Below are 27,462 nucleotides of genomic sequence, written 5' to 3'. Positions count from 1 at the left end.
TTAAGATATGGCTTGAATCGGCCAGTGACTGTGTTGCTCCTTTTAAGAAAACAAAGATCATGAAACCCCACGATGCCCAACGGTGGTTCTCTGATGACCTAAAAATTAAGACAAGCAGAACGCCGATGGCAATGCCATTATCCCTCGGATAAAAAGGACATATACTTAACTCTGTTGAAAGAATATAAAAATATGATTTTTCAAACTAAGGCGAACTACTTCTCCCCAAAAATCAATAGCTCGACAAATAAGTCTAAAGAGATCTTCTCTATAGTTGACGAGCTCGCTAAACCAGATAGGGTCATGATCAGTGTTCCCACGAACGTGCGCGGCTGAGCGCGAGCGCACATCAATGCCCCCGAGCGCGCAGTGCTGTGTGAGTGGCGCGCACACACATCCTGAGAGCATTGGCGCTGCCACTGCAGCGCGAAAAACGGGCATTTCAAACTTTCAGAGGAAGGAGGGAGCACTTGCTAAATTTCTTTTGTTTACTAGAGTGCAAATGTGGGGCTCATCGTTTACTTTTGTTTAGGTATGCGTGTTAATGGCAGGCCCGTCAGGAGCTGCGATTAACATGAATGCTTTAAACAAAAGCAAACAATGAGCCCCACAGTCGCACTCTAGAAAAGGAAAGAAATGCAGCACCAAACGCAGCGTGTGCTTTTAGAATCACCTAAACACACGCTGTGTTTCTAGACTTGCTGCATTTCTTCTCTTAACAGAGCTGAGTTGCCAGGTGATTGTGTGCCTTTTTTAAAGTGTTCATGTTAATTGAGGCTCATGAAGGGTGCAGCCAATAACAAGAAATCTTTAAGAAAGGCGCACAATCACCCCGCAGCTGCACTCTAATAAGAGAAAAAATGCAGCAAGCCTACAAAAGCGGCATTTGAAGGTGCCTTTAGCATGTGCATGTATCTTGTTGTGTAAGCTGTTGTCGCAGCCTCAGCTGCTTGCACAGATTTATTCCTGTGTTTTTGTGCTGTCCTGTTCAGACAGAGTTAGCTCTATCAGTGCAAAGTGGTATATATTTAGCAGCCCGGGAGCAGTAATTTAATTGCTTTTTTGGGTTCATCTCACACATGTAGATTGATAATTGTAATGGTCTTGTTCAACAACTTGTTGGGAAGGGGATGTTTGGTTATTTTAAAAGAGAATGCATTAGTCTGATTCATACGCATGCAAATGATTCAGAAGTTGAGGAGAGAGGGGGCTTATGGGAGTGTGAGTCTTTCAGTAGAGATACGGAAGGTATGGATAAGAGCAGTGATGTCACGTGATGTCACGTGATGTCAGTCCGTAAAAAGGGTGAGTGAACATAGTTGACTATTTGGATTAACGATCGCAGGAAGGAAGAAGCAGTTTGTTAACGGAGGATATGATGAGGGGCTAGTGTCTTGATGGGTGATCGTTGTGTGAAAGGTAAATATCTGAGACATGGAGAAGGAGGGGAGTTTAGGCAGAAAGTGTAATGGGAATAGAACAGGCGAGGACTCTTGAGGAGGATAATGCGCATGTATTTGTTAAGACAAGTGGTATTCGTTGGGTTCATGTTACACATTCAGATTAAAAATCGCAATGGTTTTTGTCATACAACTTGTTGGGAAGGGGATGTCTGGTTATTTTTAAAAGAATATTTATTAGTTGATGAACACGTATGAAAATGATTCAGAGGTTGAGAGAGAGTCTTTCAGTAGATTTGCGGAGGTAATTGAAAGAAGTAGTAGGGGAAGCAAGTCACGTGATGTCAGTCTGTTAAAAGGATGAATGCACACAGCTGAAAATGTGGATTAACAATTGGTGAAAGGAAGAAACAGTGTGCTAATGGAGGATAGGATGAGGGGCCAGAGTCCTGATAGTGACCGTTCTTTCGAAAGGTAAAAATCTGGGATATGGAGATGGAGGGGAGTTTAGGCAGAGAGTGAATGGGGATTAATACAGGGGAGGACTCATGAGGAGGATAATGGTTTTCTTGATGTAATGGGTGGAGCGATGTTTTTCATGTTTATAGCGCATTAAGGGTCACTACAGTTGTAGGTGCTATTGGGAAAAACATGGGGTAATAACTAGGGGTATTTGAATTACGTTTCATTAGTACATAAATCTGTCAATGAGCTTGCCGTATATATTCGGTGTTTTATAATTAACCATTGTTTACAAATGTACCTAAATTGTTATCGTATTTGTTTTAGTAACCCCTGATGAAGAGCCAAGAAGGCTCGAAATGCATTGGGTATTCATAAAGCATCGCCGACTTCAAAATGGGATTAATGTGGATGTACCTATGCATAAAGTTTGGATTGGCGTACTATTGGTATTTGAAGATGTTAATAAAAACCACAGATATGATCGCACTGTCTCCGTAGTGATGAACGGATAAGAGTACATGGATTTAACACTGGAAAACGAAATAGTCATGTTTACAATGAGTTTACAATTGGAGTACTGGGATAAATGGAATACACAGGTGGGAATGATTCCCGCTTTTCTGCAGTGCAACAGTGGGAGCGTAAAATGAGTGCCCTTTCCTTAATACATGTGCATTGACTGTGTTTGGGCGATCCACAGACACTGGGCGCATGCATTTATAATTAAGTTTTGAATATTGGAGTAATTCTAAGGGAAGGAGTGCAAGCTCGCATCCACACATTTTTGCTAAAGTAGCACACTCAAGAAGATGCCTAGCCACCTATATTTATATCGACAGTTAAGGAGGGTCGAAAACACTGTTTGTCTAGATCGACCAGGTATTTTTATTTATACCACTTATTTGATATTTATTTAATGATTTAAAAAAAAAGATTTTTTAAAGCAAAAAAAGACACATCTCTATATCCACATATTTACAAAAATTTACACAAATATACAATGAAATTTACACATCGCATGGCAATGTTGTGTACCAATGTCCACGCAGTATGGCCGCTACGCTCCAAGGCCGCTCGTCTCACGCTATGCACAAAGCCCCTTCGCCGGCAGTAGCAGTTGCGAGTCAGGGCAACAATTGCACAGCTGCTGGCAGTAGTATCGCCGCAGGTCCCTCCCGGTTCACTCAGAGGGTCTTACTTGGTTTCGGCTCTGTCAGAAAGCCGCTCCACCAAAGAGTTCTTTTCGGGGCCTAATCGCCTCGTGGTGCGCCGCAGACTATCGTGAGCTGCCGAACCCACCAGCCTCTCCAGACGATCTCGGGCTCGGCTCCGGTCGGAAACTCCGGACTTCGTAACTTCAGATCGGCAAGTCGTAGGGTGCTGAAAGTTTTACAGAGGCTGCATAACTGTAGTCTCCTTGTCCAAGGGTGGTCAGGACGAGCAAAGGCGGTGGAAAATTAGGATAAATACCGGATTTTGTATCCAGGCTGCAGGAGCCTCACATAAGTGCGGCCATACTGCTTGTGCGCCCTCTAGCGCCCCCGGTAATGTGACGTCTCAGCTGGAGAGTGCGGGAAGGCAAAACCAAGCTACCACCAGCAGGTGTGTCCAATCTTCGAAGCATGTGTGTGCTTCTGGTCACCAAAAGGGTAGTGTGATTGTGGGAAAACAGCAGGCAAGACCCGCTCCATGGATCACCCACGTGATGGCTGGTACCCCCAGAGTAGAATCACAGGAAAGCTGATTGGGGCAGGGCTAATTGATCTGTTAAATATCTGGCCTACCTGCTCAGTGCTGTTCATGAATATTCTATCTCTGATGCATAGCATTTCAAATTTGAAGGCGCAGTTGCATGCTCATATATGTTAGACAATTTTAGTGTGCTGGTGCTGCCTTCTTAGCAGTGCGCCTCAATTGCAGTATTGTCGGGGGGGTGGTAGAATACATGACTAATGCATTTTAATACGGCGATGCGGACACTAGCATTAAAATGCTTTAATCAAAAGCTTGATGCAGCCCTACCCTAACCCATCCCTGAAACTGCGAAAAGTAAAATTATAAGAACAACTTTATTATAATTTTATTTTTCCTGCATTTGTTAAACTTTTCATGTTAATTGCTGCATCCATCATGAGCTGAAATTAACATGAAAACTTGAACAAATGCACACAATCACCCCGCAGCCCAGCTCTATCAAGAAAAGAAATGCAGCAACATAGCTGCCAAGTTTTCAAATTGCTATGTGGGACTGTTTTAAACAGGCCTTAACACCGTTCACGTGGATTTGTATGCAAGGAAATGCACCATCTTTTTGCTTCTTTAAGCAAAAGTTTGGAGTGATATTTGGCGCTGTACCAACACACGCGGTCTGGTTACTGGCACACATTGTCTTTGTTGCAGCGCACAAAGACCTTACGCTACCGCACACAGAGGAAAAAAATTAGAGGGAACATTGGTCATGATGAAACCTGCCCCTTCACAGTCCTTATGTGACTCCCTCAATTCATATTTCATTGAGAAAATTGTCACCATTAAGGCTAGTATCCTTCCTCCTGCCTCTCCCATACAGGACTCGAACATTGGTAAGAACCCACATCAGCTCGATCAAATTCCTCCGATCTATAAGGAGATCTTTTTTTATCTTCTTAAAAAGGTTGGCTCCAGCTCCCCCACTGATTGTTGTCTCCCTCACATACTTTGAGTAGCATTCACCACTTGTCCAGACCCTCCGCTTTCATTTCTTAACAACTTGCTTCAGCTCGGCATCATCCCTGATTCATTTAAAAGGGCATAAATTGTTCCAAACCTGAAGAAACCCGGTGTGGACCCGTCGGTCCCCAGTAACTATTGCCCCATTTCCTTGCCTCCCTAGAGGCTCATGTAGCAAATGGCCTCAGTTCCTTCATTGAACATTCCCAGGTTCTGGACTCCAATCAGGCTGGTTTTAGACCCACACATTCTACGGAGTCGGTTATTCTTGCTGTCATGGATTAACTTATAGGGGGTCTAATAAGGGCATCACCCAGGCCCTGGTTCTCATGGATCTGTCAGCAGCATTTGACACGGTCGATCATGACATCTTGATTGACTGTGTCAGCAATGCCGGAATCCAGGGTCTGGGGTTGAAGTGGCTCTCCTCCTTTCTTAGCAACTGGCTTCAAGCGGTGCATCTCGCCAACTTCTCATCTAATAAGAGGGAAATTATCTGTAGGGTTCCCCAGGGCTCTTCTCTCTCTCCCCTTCTTTTTAACCTGTACCTACTTCCTTTAATTTTCTCACTGAGAGAAAGAAAGGTTGCAACCTTTAACTATGCCGATGATCTTCAATTGTGTTTGACATTAATTCATCAGTATCATCAGTGTCCAACTTCCAAGCCACTATGATCTTTATAAGTGATTGGATGAATAATGATCAACTGAAGCTGAACCCTGACAAAACTGAGCTGATCCTCACAGGTGGGTCTGCCAATCTGTGGCACTCCAACTTCTGCCCCCCCCCCCCTCACTGGGCAATTCCCCCGTGCCGGCAGGCTCTACCAAAAGTTTGGGTATAGTAATCAGTAATGACCTGTCCATGAAACCCCAGATCAGTTCACTTGTCTGCTGTTTGTTTCCAACTGCAGAGATTAAAAAAGATTAGCAGATTCTTGAGTAGGGAAGCTCTGACCCTAGTCGTTCTAGACTTGGTAATCTCCTGACTGGACTAGGCCATCTCATTGCATGTAGGCATCCAGGCGTACCAACTGAGATGCCTTCAATTGGTTCAGAACCAGGCTGCCAAGCTGATTTTTTACCAACCCAAATGGCATCACGTTAGGCAACTTATGAAAAGCCTCCATTGTCTCCCAGTGGTCAAGCGCTGTGACTTCAAGTTGGGATGCACTATTTTTAAAGTTCTTTATGGCAATAGTCCAGTTTTTTATTTTGTCTAGGCTTCAACGCTACGTTCCATCTCGAAACTTGAGGTCTTCCCATCTGAGCGTGTTGGCAACCGCCTCCTTCAAACATAAGAAGCATGGTGGTTTAAGGTTTGCAGTTTTGGTCCCACAATTCTGGAACTCCCTCCATAGGGAGATGAGGTCCTTGACTTCTTATGCACAGTTCAGAAAACAGCTTATGATTTGGCTGTTTGCCCAGGCATTTGATGAGTAAGCCAACCCCCCCGCCGCTGCCTCGCCATGACTCTAGCGCCATGAAACAGTTTGGTGGATGTGCACTTAATAAGTGATTTTAACATAACGTACCATCTTATATAAAAAAGAATAGTGGGCACCAAATTTTCCAAACACTAATACCCTCATGTTCTGAAATCCCAATCTAATGATAATATATCAATAGGGTGCCGACAAAATTTGTGAACATTGGGGCACATAGTGTGGGCTATTTTACACCTATATGTATCTATGCTTTCAGATAATACCCGTGGAAGGGGAATAAAAATTATTGGCCCAATACAAAAACTTTTACCGACGGTGCGTCTACCCCAATAAATATCAAGTAAGTAAAATCTGACTGGTTATAGTACAATTAAAATATGGAACACCATTCGCTGACATCTAACTAAAAACCAGAATACATATCTTTTACTTTTTGCAGTACCCAACATCAGTTGCCCTTTCTGTGAAGAACACTGTTCAAATTGTAATCAACTTTTAAATATGGATGAACACCATTGTTTAGATCCATTGTAAGTATTACATCTCTCTTTTTTCTCCGCATGGCTGGCCAGAATAGAATCACTTTTCTGAACTAATTAAAAAATCTAAATAAGAAATACAAATGGTCCCTCTGTTTTACTCAAATAATAAACCATTGACTAAATATGGATGATTTCCTTTTGTTTTCACAGATTGATAAGTCTTTATGAGGCTTAAATCATTTCAATATCCAATTTGGACATTTAGTAGTTCCCTGAAATAAGGTATATACCATGATATTACCGTCATACATCTTTTGAATATATCGCTATCTGAACTATATATTGGATAAACATACTTATTATCTTGTCTTCTTGTCATATATCATTGTAGAAAACAGTGAATTTGTGTGACGTCTTCACACCCAAAGATTAACAATCTTTGCTGGCTTAAATCTGAGATAATTGTCCTGGCCCAAAATTATAGGTATATGCGGTGTTTACAAAGTTACCCTTTAACGAGCAACACTCTTGGTATACTGGGTCTAAACAGCCATCAAAAGACTAAAGATAGTTACTATATAAAATACTTTTTCTCCTCTTTAACTAATAAAAGATCTCTAAAGCATGTCTATTTTTCTCTAGCACTATTTCTTTGCATGGGTAATTTTATTCATTCTCCATCTTTTCTATTCAAGGAGCCATAAGGTTATGTCTCCTTTTCCTTCTTTAGAGCATTTCCTGGGTGTTCGCTTCACGAAATAAAGAATATTTGTTCTCACATTCAACCTCATTATAGATTTATCTAGAAGACTTTGTGTTCCTCTGTCAACATTGGCATAGACATCCAAGTTAAAGAAGCATATAGTGCTCATATTTGTATCATGATCATAGTCCCAGGCCCAGAGTCCTTATGTATGTTTTGTATAGTGTCTTTTCTGTACTTTATTATAGAGAAAGTTGAGATGGTTCTCCAAGTGTTCTCATCGACCGCCAGCCTTTGAACTATTTGTCACATACCAACTCTTCCTCTCAATTAAAAAAAATTTGATTTTCTTTGTATAGCACTGTAATTTACTGTTATTGAAAAAAATATTCGTAAATATGTGTTTGTGTCTGTGTAATGTAAACATTGCACTATTTTTGTGAAATAACAATCATTAAAAATATCAAAATGAAAAAATGAAAAAGGAATAAGAGAAAAATATATTGAAAAATAAAAATAAAAAAAATATTTTGTCATAAAAATAATTATTTCTAGTCATGTGTACATTTCTATTTTTTCATGCATGTTTTCATGTATAGATTTAGGCCTGATATTCTGTAGTAATGAAATATTATAGATCTTGTGCTTGGCTTTCTTCTTACCCCTTTTGTAGAATGCCCACAGCAACACCCATTGCATGCCATTTTCACGCAGATACATGTGTTAAATGGTACCATATTTACAAAGTGGCGTTAAGCCACAGAAAATGGCTTAACTCCATATTGTAAATATGCAGCAGGGATTTGCGCCACAGGAGCATGTTAAAAAGGTACGCTCTTGTGGCAAAATGCCCTTCTACTGGCAGAGAGAGAGGTGAGGGTTACAATTTCCACAAGCTGATTAGCAGTACTTCCCCTCTAACAGTTGTAGGATTATCCCACATGAAACAAAGGGAAGACAGACAGATATATGGCTTCAATCAACACAGAGGTTTTTCTTTAAAGCCTTGAAGGCTGTGCCGGCTGGAGACATTTCAAATTGGAGGGCGTAAAAGTTTGGGATGTATAGCGAAGCATGCAAGCCCAACATGTAAGGAGGGGTCGGGAGATGCAGAGCTCCAGGATACTATCAGACTGAATACTAAGAATTGTAAAAAAGAAGAAAAGAAGACAGCATGCCTCGTCTATCTCTGCACCCAGGATCTGAAACAACATTCTCATATCCAACTACCCCCCTTACACTGATGTAATGTAGGAAAGATTTGAAACCACACTTCTTTAAAGAATAGCACATCACAATGCATTAACACATCAATAACAAGCTACCATTCCTATCACTCATTCACTGTATGCCTGCCTTTATCCTGCACAAAGCTACTCTGCCTATTTTGGCCAGATTCTAGCTTTGCAAATACACATGACTTACAGTCTGCATGCAAGACACATTAGCCCTCTGTTCTAATTTATGAGCCATAACTGTTGCTGGACAAAACACAGACCTCTCCCAAAACTGCATTTTTTACCAGAGTTGTCTTAAGTCTATTATAATTCCCCCAAACTTTCTTATCACACGATGATCTCTACAGCAAGTGTCTCAAGCCTCATAGCTAATACAATATTCACTCTCTACCCCCCAATTCATATTGCAAAGGTGCATAATCTTGCAGGGTAGGTTTGAGGACAGGAAGCTGAATTGCCGATATTTTCTTGCTTTAGTTTCTTCATGGGTATGAGGCACTATACAAATGGTGAATACCAAACAGTGCAATAATATACAATGCAATTGGTATGAGTTGGCAGTCATTCTAAAAAAAACACAGTGGACCATACGAACCCCGATATCTTCCGTCCCATCTCCACCATTCCCTCTCTGGCAAAGCTCCTTGAGAAATGCATACATACCTAGCTATGCAATCTCATTGATCAGTTACACCTTATTGATCAATTCCAATCTGGTTTCCGTCCAGGTCACAGCACGGAAACAGTCCTTACCCACATAGTTGATGACGCACTTAAAATGCTAGATCAGAACAAATCGCGCCTCCTAATCCTTCTAGACCTATCCTCAGCCTTCGACACAGTCAAACATGGCAGCGTCCTTGAATTACTTGAACACAGAATGGGATTATCAGGAGTTGTCCTAAATTGGTTTGCCTCATTTCTACACAACAGAACTCAAAGAATTAAGGTTAAGCAATCCTTGTCCACTACCACTCATGTCACTTTAGGGGTCCCCCGGGGGTCCACCTTATCACCTACTTTCTTTAACCTGTTCATGGATACTCTAACTGAAATTTTGAAATTTTCCAACGTACAATAACACATGTATGCAGACGGCACCCAACTATACCCTAAAATCTCCTCACCTGAGGATATCCGTCTGCTCAAAAAAAAATGGCTAACCAGAAACCACCTTAAACTCAACTCGCTCAAAACCGAATTCCTCTTAATTTCCCCACCAAAAAGATCCCTCAAGAGCACATCAGCTCAGCCACCAGAGGAGCAAACTCTCAACTGAGTATTCTAAGAAAAATAAAACCCTTCCTTCCCTGCAATGACCTTGATCAGCGGTGCAAGCACTAGTTATCCCCAGATTAGAATATGGGAGTGCTACCCTATGTGGTCTGTCAAGATCCAAGTTGGTTCCACTAAGGGCGTCCCTTAACTCTGCTGCAAGACTTATCACTGGATCAAAAAGGTACAGTCACATCATTCTAGATCTGAAGGCATTAAACTTGCTCCCTTATGAGGCAAGGATTCAGATGAAAATTACTTGCATGACCCACAAAGCCCTACACTTCAATACACCGAGGTACCTAACTGACAAACTGGAACTGTCCAGCGGTGGCAGATCATCTAGAAGCACCAGCACTTTACTGTTGAAACCTCAAATATTTTGAAAAAAGCAAAACTACAGCCAAGCCTTCTCCAGATCGGCCCCGAGAATCTGGAACTCCCTGCCCCCTGAAATCAGAATGATCCCTTCAATCACTTCATTTAAAAAAGAATTCAAACTGCTTTTAATGAACAAATCTCTACCCTAAACCCACAAACTCATTCTCTGGATACTGATCTGAACAGCTGTTCTCCAACCAAGGCTTGCATGCAGTCTAAGTACTGGTTTATAACCACTGTTCCCTTTAAGACGCGCGCGCGCACCTCTCCTGAAATCAGCATGCACTGCAGTATGTGGAGCGCGCACACAGCCATGACGGCGCGCGAGAGAGTAGCGTCGCCACTTTAAAGAAGTGAGCAGCGTGAAAATCAGGCCCTTTTAAATGCGGTGTGCGTGCTGGAGGAGTTGTGACGAGTGCAGGTAAGGCTGCCTTGTGGTCTTGGGGGCTTGTGGGCTTAGGGGCTGGGGGCCTGGGGTGCTTGTGGGCTTATGGGGATGTGGCTGTAGAGCGCCGAGCAGATTGTGGTCTTTTGTTTAAGTATTGATGTTGATCACAGCCCGTGAAGGGGCTCTGATTAACACCAATACTTAAACAAAAGGCCACAATCATCCCCACACCACGCTTTTCTAACAAAAGAGTTTAAAAACACAGCGTGTACTAAAGTACACAATGTGTTTTGAAACTGGCTCTACTCTTTTGTTAGTAAAGCGTGGTGCGGGGACAATTGTTGCCTTTTGTTTAAGTATTGATGTTAATCAGAGCCCCTTCACAGGCTATGATGGACATCAATACTTAAACAAAAACACTGCTGCTCCTCAAAAAATACCCTTCATGAAGCCTTACTTTTACTGTATCCTGCATGTGCAACAAATATTTAGCTGCTCCTCAAAAATGCCCTTCATGAAGCATCACGTTTACTGTATCCTGCATGTGCAACACATTCAGCTGTTCCTAAAAAATTCCCTTCATGAAGGATCACTTTTACTGTATCCTGCATGTGCAACACATTCAGTCCTGGCTTTCTAATCCCAAAAGTGCTTTTCATTTTGGGGATATTTTTTATTTCTTGACCATAATAGTAACAGGTTTGAAACTTCCAGCATGCAAAGTGCTGATGGCTAAAACATGAGAGCAGGTGGAAGGTTTCATATGCCATGAGTCACTTGGCCTCATCCCCCCCACCACCAAAAACCCAACCCCTACTGATAGATAGCAAGTTTGTCCACTTAATTGAGACCTGTATTTTTATCTCAGGAAAGAACACCTACTTGCCCAACCCAATTAAATATCACCACCCTCTGACATCATTACATCATGCTTCAAAAAGAAAACAAAGTGTGAATATGAGATTGTAAGTTAAAAATGTAATCATCTTCAGGCTGTTAGTAAAACTTAATAAAACAGACTAATATTATTATGAAAATGAGAGCCTGTGTGCTCCTTCTACAATTCAGGACCCCTAGAACTGTTAGCATATTAACATTACACATCAGATCATAAACACAAACAAAGGATCGCTTTTTGAATCACATTGAACAGACTGAATGGTTTCACCCTCAAATGGGGTAACCTCGACCAAGACTCAACCTGCACAAGTATAATCAAAAAATGCATGACTCATATTGATACCTGTCTAAATCCCTTGGCCACTCCAATGGACATTCTGACCAATTATAATGAGATAGTGAAAACTATCGGTACAGAACTAACCAAACCCAGGAAACAAAACAACAAACTAAGAAAAGGTTGGTTTGACACTCAGTGCACAAAAACCTACTCAGCATTAAAGAAAGCCTTAGCAAAGAAAGATCGTAACAGAGAAGAGATTGGGCAATTAAGGAAAACATACAAGCTCTCACTCAGGCAGAGAAAAAAAGAGATACAAAGAAATCTCTGGACCCAACTCCTAAACAGCAGCACACAAAAGGACAATGTAGCCTTCTGGAAAATCGTAAAATCGCCATTCTTAAATGGAAAAAACGACGGTCCTTCGCTGGATGTTGCAATAAACGCCGAGGACTGGGTGCGACATTTCGCAGAGGTCTTCGGTAAGGATAAATCTGGAGACCCGGTCTCTACCCCCCAGCTCCCCCCTCCGGTGAACTACCCGATAAAAAATTCAATTTACTATGAATGAGGTAACAAAAGCGATAAAGACTGCAAAAAATGGCAAAGCCCCAGGACCGGACTCAGTCCCAATGGACCTTTACAAATCACTCCCTGATCTCTGGTCCCCTCTTTTAACCAGGGTTTTGAATGCAGCCAAGGAAGTCAGCCTCCCGAACTCCTGGTCTACATCGATCCTGGTCCCCATATTTAAGAAAGGCAACAGAGACTCTCCCACCTGTTACCGTCCCATTTCCCTCCTGGATTCGGTCGGGAAGATGGCAGGGAGGATACTTCTAGACCGTCTCCAGGAGTGGTCAACAGAACACGGGGCACTATCAGATCTTCAATATGGGTTTAGGTCAGGCCTGAGCACTGTGGACCAAGTTTTGAATTTAACACTACTGGCTGGAAAATACAACTCAGCAAAAAAATCAACTCTACACATGGTCTACGTTGACCTTACGGCAGCGTTTGACTGTGTAGAACATTCAAAACTTTGGGCAATAATGCTGCAAATGGGGATTGAGCCTGCAATCATAGACTTCCTGCGTGAGTTATACTCTGGAGCCACGGGAAAGGTTCGATACGGATTGGAGGGCCAACTCACCGACAGCTTTCCAGTACAGAAGGGGGTCAGGCAAGGGTGCGTATTGGCCCCCTTCCTATTTACGCTCTACACAAACGGATTAGAAGCTGCCATGCTACAGGGCGTAAAAGATCTGCCAGAAGTGGGTCGGCGACCGATCCCAGCATTGTTATACGCTGACGATGCGGTGATCTTGGCACGAACCCCGATCCAGTTACAAAAAGCACTAAACAACTACTGCACATTCATGGCAAGTCTCAACCTAAAAGTCAATATAAAAAAAACCTTTGTGATGCACGCTGGTACCAAAAGGAAAAAAGTAAAGTCAATACTTGTGGATAAAATCCCTCTTGAAAGAACTAAAACTTACTCATACCTCGGCATCACTATTGACGAAGAGTTTAACTGGAAACAAGCAATCACTTCACGTAAGCTGTCTCTCTTAAGAACAATTGGAGCTTTAAAAGCGTTCTCCCTCCGTCTAGGAAAAAGACCTATAACAGATGTTAAAAATTTATAACGCAAAATGCATTAGTACTGCCATTTTTGGTGCAGGAGTCTGGGGAACAGCTAACGCTGAACAAATACAGAAAATTGGAAACCTCTTTTTAAAATTCTTACTAGCAGTCCCCAAATCCACAACTACTTTTGGTTGCCACTTGGAACTTGGATTGGATCATATTTCAGACCTCATTAAGATTCAACCCATTATGCTGTGGCGCAGAATATGGGCAACAGATGAATGTCACCTGACAAGAGCAATCATCGAGGACTGTATGAAACTAGACTGTATGAACAAGATTAAGTGGCTAAGGTACGTAAAATCCTTCCTTGCGGATATCGGTCTCTTGAGGTTCTTCGAAGAACCTCAGTCAGTAACAGACATATCAAAGAAAGACTTAAAAAAGTTATGCCTGTCCCATCTAACTCAACTGCGACTGATGTCCGAAATAGGAAAGCCTTCAGTCCAACACTGCCTTATGATACAACTGATTCCATCTATTCAACCGTATCTGCAGTATGACCTGACGCAATTTGAAAAGTTTCTTCTCACCCGCTTCAGGTTTAATCTCTTTCACATTATGGTTTCATTTCCGTCACAGAACATATGGACACCCAATACGACACCGTGCCCCTGTGACTCTATTTCAACTCAGTCCACGATACATGTTCTCTTCTTTTGCAGATTTTACACGCCACTTCGCAAAAGGTGGATTATACCAATTTTAAAAGTCATGAAGATCCACAGATGCCGCCCAGCGTACCTGGCGCTGCAGTTTCTGGAAAACATCTTAGCAACGAAATCAGTCGTACACTATTTAAAACTGTGCCTCAGGCATCGCACGAACTTATGAAAACCATATAGCTGCATTAAATACGGACTTTAGAGACAGTATAGTGCTCTCTGTGAGAGATTAATCTTTTATATTTTTTGAACCTAATGTTATTAACAACTTTCCTTATTTTTTTATTGTGTATATTTGTACTTTTATGGCTTTCACCACGAAAACCGAATAAAGTTCTTTTGAATTTGAATTTGAATCACTACTTGAAGCCTATTGCTAGAGAGGAAGGGACTTCTAATGAAACTGTTAGAGGAGGGCCTGTTGAGTTGGGGTCAGATGAACCATATTTCAAGCTCGAACCTCTAAGAAGGTGAGTTGAACTGGGGTGGAGTCCACCTTGTCTTTCTACTGTCTCTGCTATGAAGAGTTAGTCATGTGACATGGATGTTTCTGGAAGCCTATCTCTGTCTGAACTACTGTCTGCCTTATCATTATACACTGAGGGGGATCAAGAGACACAATCTCCTTTTTGTCAATCCCACGCCCCTAGCATGACGTGTGCATGTGCGGGAGCTTGTATGAGTGGCTGTACGATTTAAGTATTGTTGTTAATCAGAGCCCCTTCATGGGCTGTGATGAACATCAATACTTAAACAAAAGGCCACAATCTGTGTGCTCCTGGCCCACCCACACCGTGTGACTCAGAGTAAGGCTGGCTTTGCAAGATAGCACTATGGACACCATCTGCACATTGCTGGGATGAGGTTGTGCTGCTGTGCGTCAGTCCTCCATTCAGGAGCATGTGTGTTTAACAATGACTTCATTGATGATGATCTGGATGCATCAGTGATCACTCAATGTACACTATTACCAACCTATTCAGTTCTTCTTTTAATAATTTCTTTCCATTTACTGAGTGACTCTCCACCGATGGGTTTCTGCCACCAGGCTGCACCTCAATGACATGAAAACTCATAATCTTTGGACTTGATAACAGGTGATCAACAACCACGTGGCTCTTTAAACTTTGCTCACAATCCACACACACATCACCCACGTGCCATACATCCACCTCGAGGCGATGGCACATATTTCCTTTTTCTATATATAGCTAAAGATAGCAAACCCCTGCTGCTGGGAAGTTTTTTGACCACTCTGCTTTACCAGCACCTCACTTCACAGCTGCCTGAACTGCACTCCACAGCCTACCACCCTCTAGCTACACCACTGAACACGCAACAAAATTCTACTCTGCAACCTACCATCCTCAGACCGACACCTTTGCCACTCACCCTCACTCTACTCCGCAGCCTACCATCCTCAGACCCACACCTTTGCCACTCACCCTCACTCTACTCCACAACCTACTGTCCTCAGACCCACACCTTCTGAAACTCACCCTCACTCTACTCCACAACCTACCGTCCTCAGACCCAGAGCTGTTTGCTCTGCAAAACTGCTGTAGTAGAGTATGGGAGAGAAACAGAGTCCATTCTCCTCCTACATTTTCCATTAGCTTGTGTCATTGTCTTAAATAAATGCTGCCTTCGGATTGGTTAATAGGCTTGTTAGTCCCTCCTTAGTACGACCTTGTCTTCATTGTACCCTCCCATGGCGACTAGCCCTTTTACTTCAGTTGTTACACGGGGCCTCTTGTTTAGTCTTGAAGTACTATTTACTTATTGAGTTTCTCTTAGTGCAAGCTGGACATGCGCTGCTTCAGCTGAAACCGCTTGTGTTTTATTAAGCAGCATGGCCACCCCTTTAACCCGAGTGCCTGCTTTCGATCACTTTATCCAGCATTATCTCATGTCTGTTTCCAGCCCCCAAGAAAAATAGATTTAGAAATGATTAGCAAATTAAGTCATGTGAATTCTAGGAAGCACATAATCCTGTGCTAATGGACTGAAGCGGACAACAGCACGTCTGTGTTACATGTCATCTCTACTTAAGACACCTGACGGGTTGACTAGCATTCGATGGTTAAGGGTGACATTTTCTTGTGAACAAAATCAAAGCAATGAAGATGCAGGAAATATGTAAAAATCTCTGCAAGTAAAACAAGATTGAAGATTATTCCTCTTGATGCAGATTTTTAAACTTAAGGCTGAATTTTTATTTTATTTTTTTTATTTACTGTTCGAAAACACCCTTAAATTCTTACAATCAAAAGCTATGTTACTCTTCCGCTCGGGTGGTCTGTTGCAGGTTTTCTGCAATTGCAATGAATGGAAATACAGCGCTTTAGTAGTTAATAGCTCACTGTTCTATATTAGGATTTAAACGTATAAACTGCAAATAACAAAAGGGGCTTTCTGACACAAGGAGTAATGCACTGATCTATTTACTTTGCATGTAATTTGTGATCTGCATGGTTCACCAGCTTTTCATCAGGCACTTTAACCTCCTCGGCTACTTAATGATGAGTCGACTTCCAGTAGACAAAACTTAGATTTCTCTGCAGCAGGTCTGTTAGTCTTCAGAGTTATCTTGACATATTTATGGTTGCCTGAAAATTGCTGAAATGTAGTTATGATATTTTTGCACACCACTGCATCATCGTCAGGTGGGATCTTTTGATGGATTGTGTGCTGCTCAGTCCTCCTGTGAATTTCCTTGTTCATCCACCTCAACCATTTGTGCAGTTTGAATGTCAGGGAAACGCTGCATAACAGAAGGTGTAACACAAAATACAGATTTATAGACCAGTTTAAGGTAATGGATGCTAATAATGGAACACATGGGCAAATACCTGTTTGTTCTAGACTGGAATCCCAGGTAATTATTTGGTCATTTTTCCAATTGGGGCCTCTAAATTGGTCCCATTCATAGTTTGTCATTCTTCAAGTTGTTGATGACTATCTTGTCTTCAATTGCAGGTTTCCAGTCTGTAAGGTATTTGGATTTGAGTGGTCAGGTGCGAGTACCCACAAAGACAAGGTAATTCTGTTTAGGTTCCTTGTTGGGTTGGGGGTTGCTGGGTAAATAGATTCACAATCTGCACCCCTTTTTTTTTGCAGGTTTGTGAGACCATACTACGAATACAATTGCACAGGCAGACATGAGTACTGACAGAATAAACAGGTAATTGTTTAGTAGAGTTAAACTAGTGCATCTTCTGTTGCAGGTTTCGCAGACAGTACCCCACACATTTAAATAGGCATACATGAGTACAAACAGAAGAGGTAATTGTTTGGTAGAGTTAAACTGTGGTGCATCTTGTACATTATAGTATACTATACTTACCCATGTTTTCTTCTGTTGCAGGTTTCGCAGCCAGAACCCCATACATTTAAACAGGCGTATGTAAGTTCAAGCAGAAGAGGTAATTGTTTGGTAGAGTTAAACTGTGGTGCATCTTGTACATTGTAGTATAATATACTTACCCATGTTTTCTTCTGTTGCAGGTTTCGCAGCCAGAACCCCATACATTTAAACAGGCGTACGCGAGTACAAGCAGAAGAGTAATTGTTTGATAGAGTTAAACTGTGGTGCATCTTGTACATTGTAGTATAATAAACTTACCCATGTTTTCTTCTGTTGCAAGTTTCGCAGCCAGCACCATATACATTTAAACAGGCGTACACGAGTTCAAGCAGAAGAGGTAATTGTTTGGTAGAGTTAAACTGTGGTGTATCTTGTATATTGTAGTATAACAGATTGCATTCATGAGCTAGGCGTCAACGTAAACCATGTCCCTTATTTTGCAGGCTTTGTGGCACAGCAAGTTCAAACCCACGGTAAACAACCTTTACAACGCAGTCAAAACACCACAGTGCCATCACAACGCAGATTTTAAAATGCAAGTCGTTACCACGACTTGCACTGGAGGGCGCTCTAGACTAAGGAATAGTAGATTTACTATTCCAACACCTTCCCTACTGTACGTAGGCTGGAGTTGGAATAGTAAATTATACCATTCCTAAGTCCAGCAGCCTACAGCGCAAGTCGGGGTAACGACTTGCGTTGTAAAAGCTGCGTTGTGATGTACCGCGATCATTTTGATCGCGTGGTAACATCATACATCCAAACCGGCGGGCACGGAAATGTTCAAGTGCAAAGCTGTAACTTTGGGAGAGTGCGGTGCTTCACCACAAAGGAAGAAATGTTGCCTTGTATTCAAGGAAGTGTGGATGAAAGAAATTGTGGAGGCTGAGACACAGAAATCATGAAGCAAGGTTTGCGTGCAACTCGGGGAACTATTTCAATACAGTCCAGACGTGGGCTTGATTTGCACAGCATGTGCTGAAGCCAAGACTGTTGGGGACTTTTCCACAGGGAAGAAATGGAGTGATGGCTGGAAACTGGATTACATGAAACACCATCTACTTATAAAAGTACAGGAGTCTGCCATGGTGATATTGAGAAACAGAAGTGCTGCTGCCAGGTTTGGTTATGGAGTGCGGGCAATGGTGACAGAAAGTGCCACTGACAAAGTAAATAGAATGGACGTAGTTGAACGCCAAAGATCTATGCCTGAGGAGATAAAGATTCTCATCAACAACGTGTTGCTGGCAGTCAAGATGACTACTTCAATGTTATCTGTACAAGACATCCATGACCACCTAGCTTTATATGTCATGATACCAGACAGCTGGTGAAGCAAGAACGATGCCTTTGAGTTCCTTGAGGGTATCAATAGCGTGATACACTGTGAAGCTATGGCGGAACTTCGGCACGCTTTGTATCACACATTGATAATTGATGAGAGCACAGATATTTCTGTTACAAAAATGCTCATCCTGTACTTCAAGTTCCGACCTGTAACATCAACAGAGCACAAAACACAGTTTGGGGGCATAGTGAAGCTGACTAGTTGTAATGCTGAGGCTATCACTACTGCTGTGAAAGAATTCTACACTGCCAATGAACTGGACCTTATGAAAATGGTCATGTTCACATCCAATGGTGCGTCTGTGATGCTGGGTAAGAATAATGGTGTTGCTACCGGCCTTAAACAATCCATTCCTCATCTAGTTGAGCATCATTGTGTCACCCATCGAGAAGATTTGGGAGTTGATGATGCCTGGAAGAGGGTTCCAATGGTTAAAGAGATGGAGACAATATTGAGGACTGTCTACACTGTGTTCTCCAGATCTCCTGCAATGAAGTCCAAGCTGGATGAAATTTCATCGGTCACTGAATGTGAAGTGGTCTCTTTTCGACCACTCAATGAAGTCCGGTGAGAAGGTTGAGGAGAATGATCCAGTTGCTAAATATTGTTACAAAAAGCTATCAAACTCCAACTACCATATTTCACTTGCAGGACTTAATGACATTCTGGGTGAATTTGCAGCTTTGTGCAAACTATTCCCAAAAAGTTATTTGACTACTGTTGAAGCTGCACAGTATGCAAGAGCAAATATTGGCCAAGCTAAGCAACAGTATTTGGGGGAGACTGTCTTTTGGAGCAGCAATGGTGTTGTACAAGGAAAGGCAAGAGTTTGACAGTGGGCCTATTTTGTCTTTTGTTTCCCTTCTTTGTGAGCACATGCAAAAAAGGTTCCCTGAAGATGAGCTGAATTAATGGGCAAGTTTTAAAATCCAGGCAACAGCAAAACAATCACATTTTGATTTTGGGACTGAGAATAAACAAAGACTTGTTGAAAAGTATAAAAATGTCTTGGTCCTGGGTGATTGTGAAACACCAGAAGATGTTCTTCAACAATACAGAAACTATAAATATGTGGTGGCAGAACATGTAAACGGTGGGTTATTTACCAGCTTTCAAGACATGGCGAATTTCACTGCAAGCAATGCTGCTCAGTATAGTGTGGTGTCTCAGCTTGTTTTCTGCGCAACGTTTCAAGCATCTAGTGCAGATTGTGAACGAGGATTCAGCCTCATGAATACTATCAAGAGTACATTGAGGAATCGACTAGAGCAGAAGCATTTGGATGTGCTGATGAGGACAAAGGCCTATCTCCTGAATGGGAAAGTTGACCTAGATAGAGTTTATCAGCACTGAAAAAATGGCAAGGATCGCCATGAGAAGCAACCTTGTCACCCATCTAGTGATGCCACTTGACGTGTCTGAACGGCCTTCTCCCTTAATATTTATATGTGATATTGTATAGGCTCTCAACATTTCCCCACCCAATGAACAGTGCTCCAGTTAAGAATATTTATTAAAATATTATGATGGTACCACCGTTGAAGTCTTCTGCTTTTCTAAACTTGAAGTGTACTTGCCTGTGTAACCAATTCATGTCATGTCATGGCATGTTTATCCAATTTGCAAACTGCCCTAAGACCCTTATTGTGGAGCTGTATGTAGGAAAATGCACCATCTTTTCACTTTTTAAAGTAAACGTTTTGAGTGACATTTGGCGCCGCACACACTTGCGGTCTAGTTCCTGGCGCACATAGCCATGGTGGCAGCGCACAGAGACCCTCCACTGCTGCACACAGAGGAAAAAAATTAGAGGGAACATTGTTTATAACTCACTGTCCCACTTCTGATTGCAATGGACAACGTCATTGTTTATGTGTCTTGGTTATCTATTTTCTACTTATTTAACTGTAAAGCGCTCTGATACCCTCTAGGGTCAAGTTTGTGCTATATAAAAACGTTATGAATAAAATAAATAAATAAATAAGATATGCATCGCGAGTAAACCTTAAAGTGACTCAATGATCTTGCCATACACCTGAACCTTCAATCATTGACTTTACAGCCCATGACCTCGTTGCTGCTCATCTATCTCCATCTTTTCACATCCCATGCTCAGCTTTGCAGCACCTCCCCCCAAGATTGATACTGGTTCGCCCCACTCCTGAAACCTTGCTGCTGTACACGTCAAAAGTCAGTGTGGGTACGGAGGGCAGGAGGATGGAAGATGTGCTATCTAAAACATCAACCTGCAACCCTGGGTTATTATAAATCTGAGAGGTCAAAGGTTTTCCTTGTCTTCATTTCTCACGTAAGTGCTGCACAAAACAATAGTGCATGGTGTGCAAGTGCCCTGAAGGTGCAAGATAACTGAAATCATTTTGCAATACTCACATGCCTACGCTTACTCCTCGTTCTGTTTTGTTTAAAAAATATATATGTTTGCGCTGTTTGATACAGCGTTCAAGATCAATGCACAGCTAAATTATAGATAACCTTTTTTGTGTCAGTTTTTCAAAAGTGTGAATCTGTCCCAAGGGCATCGGGATAGTTTCCAACAAAACCAGACTACATTACACCATGATTTTTTTTTAGACATAGATAGATTAAGGGATCTGCATATAATCACAGTGTGTTGAGCAGAGGACGTGTTAATCCCAAAACTAGAATCACAAACATGATTTATTGTACGCTGTACGTGGAACATTGTGGTGTGAATGGTCCAGATTACACCAGATTGCAGAAAGCAGGTTGGTCTGCAAATGGTCGTTTTAATACATGATTGGGTCAAAACCATACAGAGCAATGTTCTGCAAGTCTGCATGCAGGCAGTTTTGGTGCACTGGTGAAAGAATATTGCACGGTCCTACCATAAAATAAGCAGGATTTGAAGATTCTGATTTTCATCATAATACAGTTATTCTTACAAACCTATTTCCGGAGCTGTGGGCACCTGCTAGGTGCACTGGACACGGTGTCCCACACTGCCAGGGACCGCCCTGTTTCCAGAACCCTGAACAATTTCTAGAGGCCCCTCCCTCCCTCTTTTGGAAAGTACCAGGCTAGTGTTTTATTTTCTGAAATCATTGGGCGACTGTAAGCTCTCAGAAACTGCTAAGGGGAGCACATTAGAGACCCGTTTGCGCAATGTCTGTATTGTGCAAAGCACAGGTTATGAGCCTGTGACAGTTTGATGGTACACACAGTAAGTAGTGAAAAGATTGACTCCCCTAGGAGTTACCTTAGACCCTTCAACAACCATTTACCCCAGCTACACCCACCTCACCGGCTGCCCAGATAAAGCCACACCCTGCCTGCCACATGGTGAAAACAAACGCATTGTAACTGGGTTCGCTTTATAGTACTTGCACCACTTTAAGGTTGCTTCAAAGCAATCGGGTAAAAGAAAATAAAGATTTTTTGTCTGATTTTAAGAGGAGTCAGGAGATGATGACAGCTTCTCCCTGTCCATTCAACATGAGGCGCAGCAAGATTAGCAGCTACCGGCAGATTTTAACTCAATCAAACTCCCTGGTTTGCAACCCCCTTCCTCAGTTAAAAGGAGGGTAAACATGTTCACAGCTGTTTCTTTATTTGTCTTACCTCTTGCAGCTTAGTCTGGCTAGCAGTGTCAGCAGAGGCTTGTGTGTGCTGCAAGCGCACATGGCTGCTGGGTCACAGCAAAGGAAAGTAATGGAAGGTGGTTGGCTTCCTGCAGCCAACGCGAACCGAGACAATCCTGGAGATGCTCTCATGCTGTTTTCAGCATGGGAGAAGTACCAGGATTGGTTAGATCAGGCTTACCCAGCACCTTTTTTTGAGTCTAGGTGGCTGTGCCTGCAATCCCCTGGCAGTTTAAAACCCCTGTGATTGGTGTGGTCTGAAGTGTGCATGTCAGGCTGGCCCTCACAAGACATCCAGCCAATCTGACATGCGCACTCCGCACTGCCATGTTCACAAGTCATCTTGATCCTGCTTCTGCCATCAGCCCCCACCCCTGACCACAAACTATAACACTTGCTCTGTTTCTGTAATAAAATTGTAATGCACATTACCATTATTTACATGAACCTGTTGCGCTTCCAGCCGGCAGGGGGACGCTCCTCCGCCCCTTTAAGAGAAACCACTGCTGCTTGGATGGAAATCAGATATGAATGGACAGGACCTGGCTCAAAGGGGAGGTGTGCTTCCATTCTACTCTCAGCTGTGATCTTGCGTTCTTCCTAGAATGTGGTTTTAGAGCTTGGCCAAGCAGTGGACTGTTCCCTTGAATTGGCAGTTAGTATGGGAGGAGTCATGTGCATCAAGGAACTGGCTAAGAAAGTTGATAAGGTGACACACAGGTTTCTTGAACTTTCCTTCTATTGTTTCCATTTCTACACCCTGTAACGGCAAGGGATTAAAAGATGATGGGCAATAGCTACAAGAGGATGGGCCATTCAGAACCCCTGTCTGAAATATGAGGGGCCCACTCTGGATTCTTAGTACTGGAAGATGTATAGAACTTGGGCCAGATGTACGACCGTGGAAATAGCGCCTTGCAAATTGTGAGTCTTTTGCAACTCGCACTTTGCTAGGCGCTATTACCAATGTACAACAGTGTATTTCATACTGTTATCGATTCCCAATGGGGCCGCAATAGAGAGGCTCATGAATTTTAATGAGCCTTTCGCAATTTGCAACCCCATTGCGAATGGCAGGCCCTTCCAGGTATGGTGGCCTACTGGGCTCAGCATACAACCATGTCTGTGACTGCTTTTAAATAAAGCAGTTTTTTTCTTAAATGTAGAAAACAGGATGAATTAAAAAAAAAAGAATTTTAACAGTTTTGTTAAATTTTTTAAGGGCAGGCAGTTGTCCCTGGGACCACTGCCTGCCCTTAAAAAAAAATCCCCTGCTTTTGCGACCTATTATCACCCTCTTGAAGAGGGTGGTAATTTGTGAGTATTTGGCACCCGCAATTGAGGACACAAAACATTCTTACATGGGTTGCGCTCTCTATTAGGAAGGGAACGCCCCTTCCTAATAGCGAGTTGCGAAAGCCTAAATGTACATTCCCCATGCTATTTTTGCATGTGCAAACTGGTTTGCAAACTCGTTTACACATGCAAACATGGTCGTACATCTGGCCCCTTGTCTCCAAAACTAGTGGCACTAGCTCCCTGACGCCATCTCAATGCCAGAACAGGGTGGGCTCCCTGGGAACCCTAAAGGAAGGGGTCTCCTGGGACTTTTTGGGATTGCTACTGGACACACAGACACGATGCAAGGATTGAAGGCCTAGGCGTATGGAGAGTGTAGGCAGGCAGGCAGAGGGCTCGTGTGTGAAGACTGTGGGTTGCTGCCGCCATGATGACCTCTGGTCAGCAGACCACCAGTCCTGGGCAGTGAGACACTTATAGGGAGCTTCTGTAAAGAAGAACGTAACAACAGTGCCAAAATGCTGTGGGAAGGCATCCAGATTTTATCAAGAAACATTTAGGAGGCCCAAATCACTCCTGATTGCCGGATTGTGCCACCAGGAGCAAAATATCAAAAAATCTTAATGGAATTCCATTCTCACACAAAGAAGCAGCCTCTTAAGTACAGCAGCAGTTGATCTGTGAGTCAATGGCATCCACCTCATAAAGAAATCCAAAATGGTTTCCACGTAGATCCTAGGGGAGTCCATGTACCTTTAAATGTGCCTGGTGGACCTTTAACACTCCCAATCTTGTATTTACGAAGTCCCCTCATTAGGGCTACAAGACCACCATCATCACTTCAGGAATACCCAGAACTGTACAAATGGTTTCTATGGTGAGTCTACCTGTAACCAAGCACAATCACCGAGCATTTTCCCTTATTCCTCACACTGAAAAAGTAGAATACACTGAAATCAGGAGCTGGCATCATCCCTGCCTGGACTCAAAGTGGAGAGTGTTGGATAGTGGAGGAACTGCAGAACTGTGCAGACTCAAGCACTGCCATGCAGTTTATGTGTGGAAGTTCATGGCTGGCCCATTAGGACAGAGATTCCTATTTCAAATGAAATATCAAGATTGGACTCACCAAAAGGGAAAAATGAAAAGTAACATTTAACAGCTAGTGGCATCCACTGCAAAGAGCAAAGTCCTAAGGAGAAGAGGTACCTCATAAGTCATATGGACTTGGATACAATTTGCCTACTCTTGGCTGTACTGCCCTACAAAGGACAGAGGCATTAAAAAGTGTATTGTCCGGGCACACGCTTGATCCACTCTGCCTCAGGCTGTGTGGGCAAGTCGGAACATTCTTTCATATAATATGGGAATGTCCAAAGATGCAAGCCTACTTGGAACAGGTGCTGAATGAGATCTCGGAGGTGGGTGGGGTAGAGGTCCAGCGAGATCCTGGATGCTGCCTACTAAATATTTGGCAGCCTACTGACCTTAACCTGGGCCTACAGAATTGGGCAAAGCTTGGGATGACAATGGATAAGCGAAATATAGCCAGGAAATGGGGCTCCGGGTGGGGGGGGGGGGGAACATCCTTCACAACGGAACCGTCACAACGCGGTACTGTTACAACGCAGGATTTACAACAAAAGTCGTTACAACGACTTTCGCTGGAGGGCGCTCTAGGATAGGGAATAGTTCAATTTACTATGCAACACCTTCCCTACTATCCACGGGGACTGAATTTGGAATAGTAAATTAAACTATTCACTATCCAGTGTCCCCAACTCGTTGTAACGACTTGCGTTGTAAAACCTGCGTTGTAACGGTACGCGTTGTACCGTCATACATCCCTCTGGGGTGGTGCCTACACAGAAGCAGTGGGAGAATGACATGGATGCTGCTATGGTGGCTGAAAGAGCGGTTTATACACACAGGGGATGTCCCAAAAAATGTTCCAGAATATGGGGGAAGTGGAATGAATTTTTGGGGAATGTCTGTGAATCTCTGCGAGCGACATCAATCCCTGAAGATAGCCCATGAATAGAGATGAGACCTGGTGATCTGTGTACACTAAAAACTCATATGTAGTATTGTGGGAGGGACACTGTAGGAATGGTGTCATCTGTTAGGCAATACGAAATATGTGTTGAGGTAAAGTGTTATGTACGCAGTGGAAAGTGTAATGTACTAAGTAATCACAAATGGAGACGATTAATGTTTATTGCTGTATGTGAATCTATGACAACGAACTAACAATAAAAACTCTTTTTTTTAAAAAGTGTATTGTCAAGTTCTAGGGGTTGCTCGAGGGCAGAAGTGGAGCTCTACTTTGGAGAAAATCTAAACCCTAGTTTTCTTGGGGAGAGGCATCAGTGACTCCAACGTAATGTAAACAGTGTTTCGAGTTGCTCCCAGGGCTGAGTGTGATTGATTCAGTTGTCTTTTATATCATTTGAGGTTTCTAGGAAACCTAGTGTGAAAATAGAAATCAGTTTTTTTAATTTCTGTTATATTTTTTTACTGAAAATGTGTTAAAGGCTTTAAGTTTGTCTTTTTAATAGTGAAACACAAAGGGCCCGATTATGTTGACGAGTGGAAAGCCCTCTGACAGTTAGTCTGAGGCTTTTCGCCCGACATCCATGGTTTACGCCCGACTGTGGTATTATAATACTGGTGGTCGGAGGGAAACCCATGGGGGGAGAGGCTCCACTTTAGATGGGCTTAAAGTGCCCGTTGGGGAGGCAGGCAAAATAATAATCCCATAATGGCGCCAGAGCCAGCATTGGATCAGTTGTCGGGATCATTATGTCACTTTCCACCTGCCCTTTAATAGCAGTCTCCCAGTCATAAAAAGGCAGGCAGAAAGTGACTTTGGGGACCCCTAGCAGGGCCCCATGGTGCTCCGCTATGGGTCCTAGGGGGCAACTATGATGCCCAGTAAACATCCCAGCTCCATGTGGTAGGCACCGCATGGTACCTTCCACACAATGCAGGGATGTTTAATAACATCCAATTGTAGCTTGTGCTGTGGGCCTTTTCTGTCTGCAGCACAAGCTGCAATTGTAAAATGGATGTTTACAACCACCCATAGGCAACTGGCATCCAAATACAGTGAATGTAACCGTCGACATATGGTCGGGCATTTCCATTCTGCTACTATATTGGTCGGACGCTCATCTGACTGACATCATAATTAGGTCTAAAGTGTTTCCATAATTTTGAGAATGCATTGACATTTTCATATATGTAGACATGCCTATCATTTATTGCTAATTGAATTTTGGACACCCTGATGCAAAGTCTGTAGGCCTACATTGATATCATTACATATATTAATTGATTTTCTTACAGCATACATAGGTACATGGTGGTTTTAAGGGTTTAAGGTCTGCTTTCATGCAAACTTCTAAAGATGCCTAAGACCAACAGGTCCAAGTAAGGACTTAGTGAGTTAGTTGCCTTCAAAAATATTCACAAGAGAGCATATCTCTCTGTGTGCACTCTCTGCAGACACCTGCCGAAAAGTGCCTCCCTAAACTAAGGAGAATCAATATACAAAAGAGCTACCAATGCACCACATTTACAATAATTACAAGGTTTGTGAAATGTGGCCACATAGATCATGAATCAGTAAGAGACCTTCGCTTTATTGTTGCTTCATATGTACACAGCAAAACCAGCCAACACCTTAAGGGCACATCATTAGTGGGAAATTCTATTGGAAAGCCCAATCTCATAAAAAACTTTCATCTATAGAAACCACCAACACAAATATCAGTCTTCCTGAACCAGTGCATCAAAAAGTTATTATCTACATTTTTCTGCTGTCTTTACTGACACCTGGTTCG

Source organism: Lissotriton vulgaris, chromosome 4_1, assembly GCF_964263255.1.
Source record: "Lissotriton vulgaris chromosome 4_1, aLisVul1.2, whole genome shotgun sequence".
NCBI classification, from domain to species: Eukaryota; Metazoa; Chordata; class Amphibia; order Caudata; family Salamandridae; genus Lissotriton; species Lissotriton vulgaris.
This window is presented reverse-complemented; position numbering follows the sequence as displayed.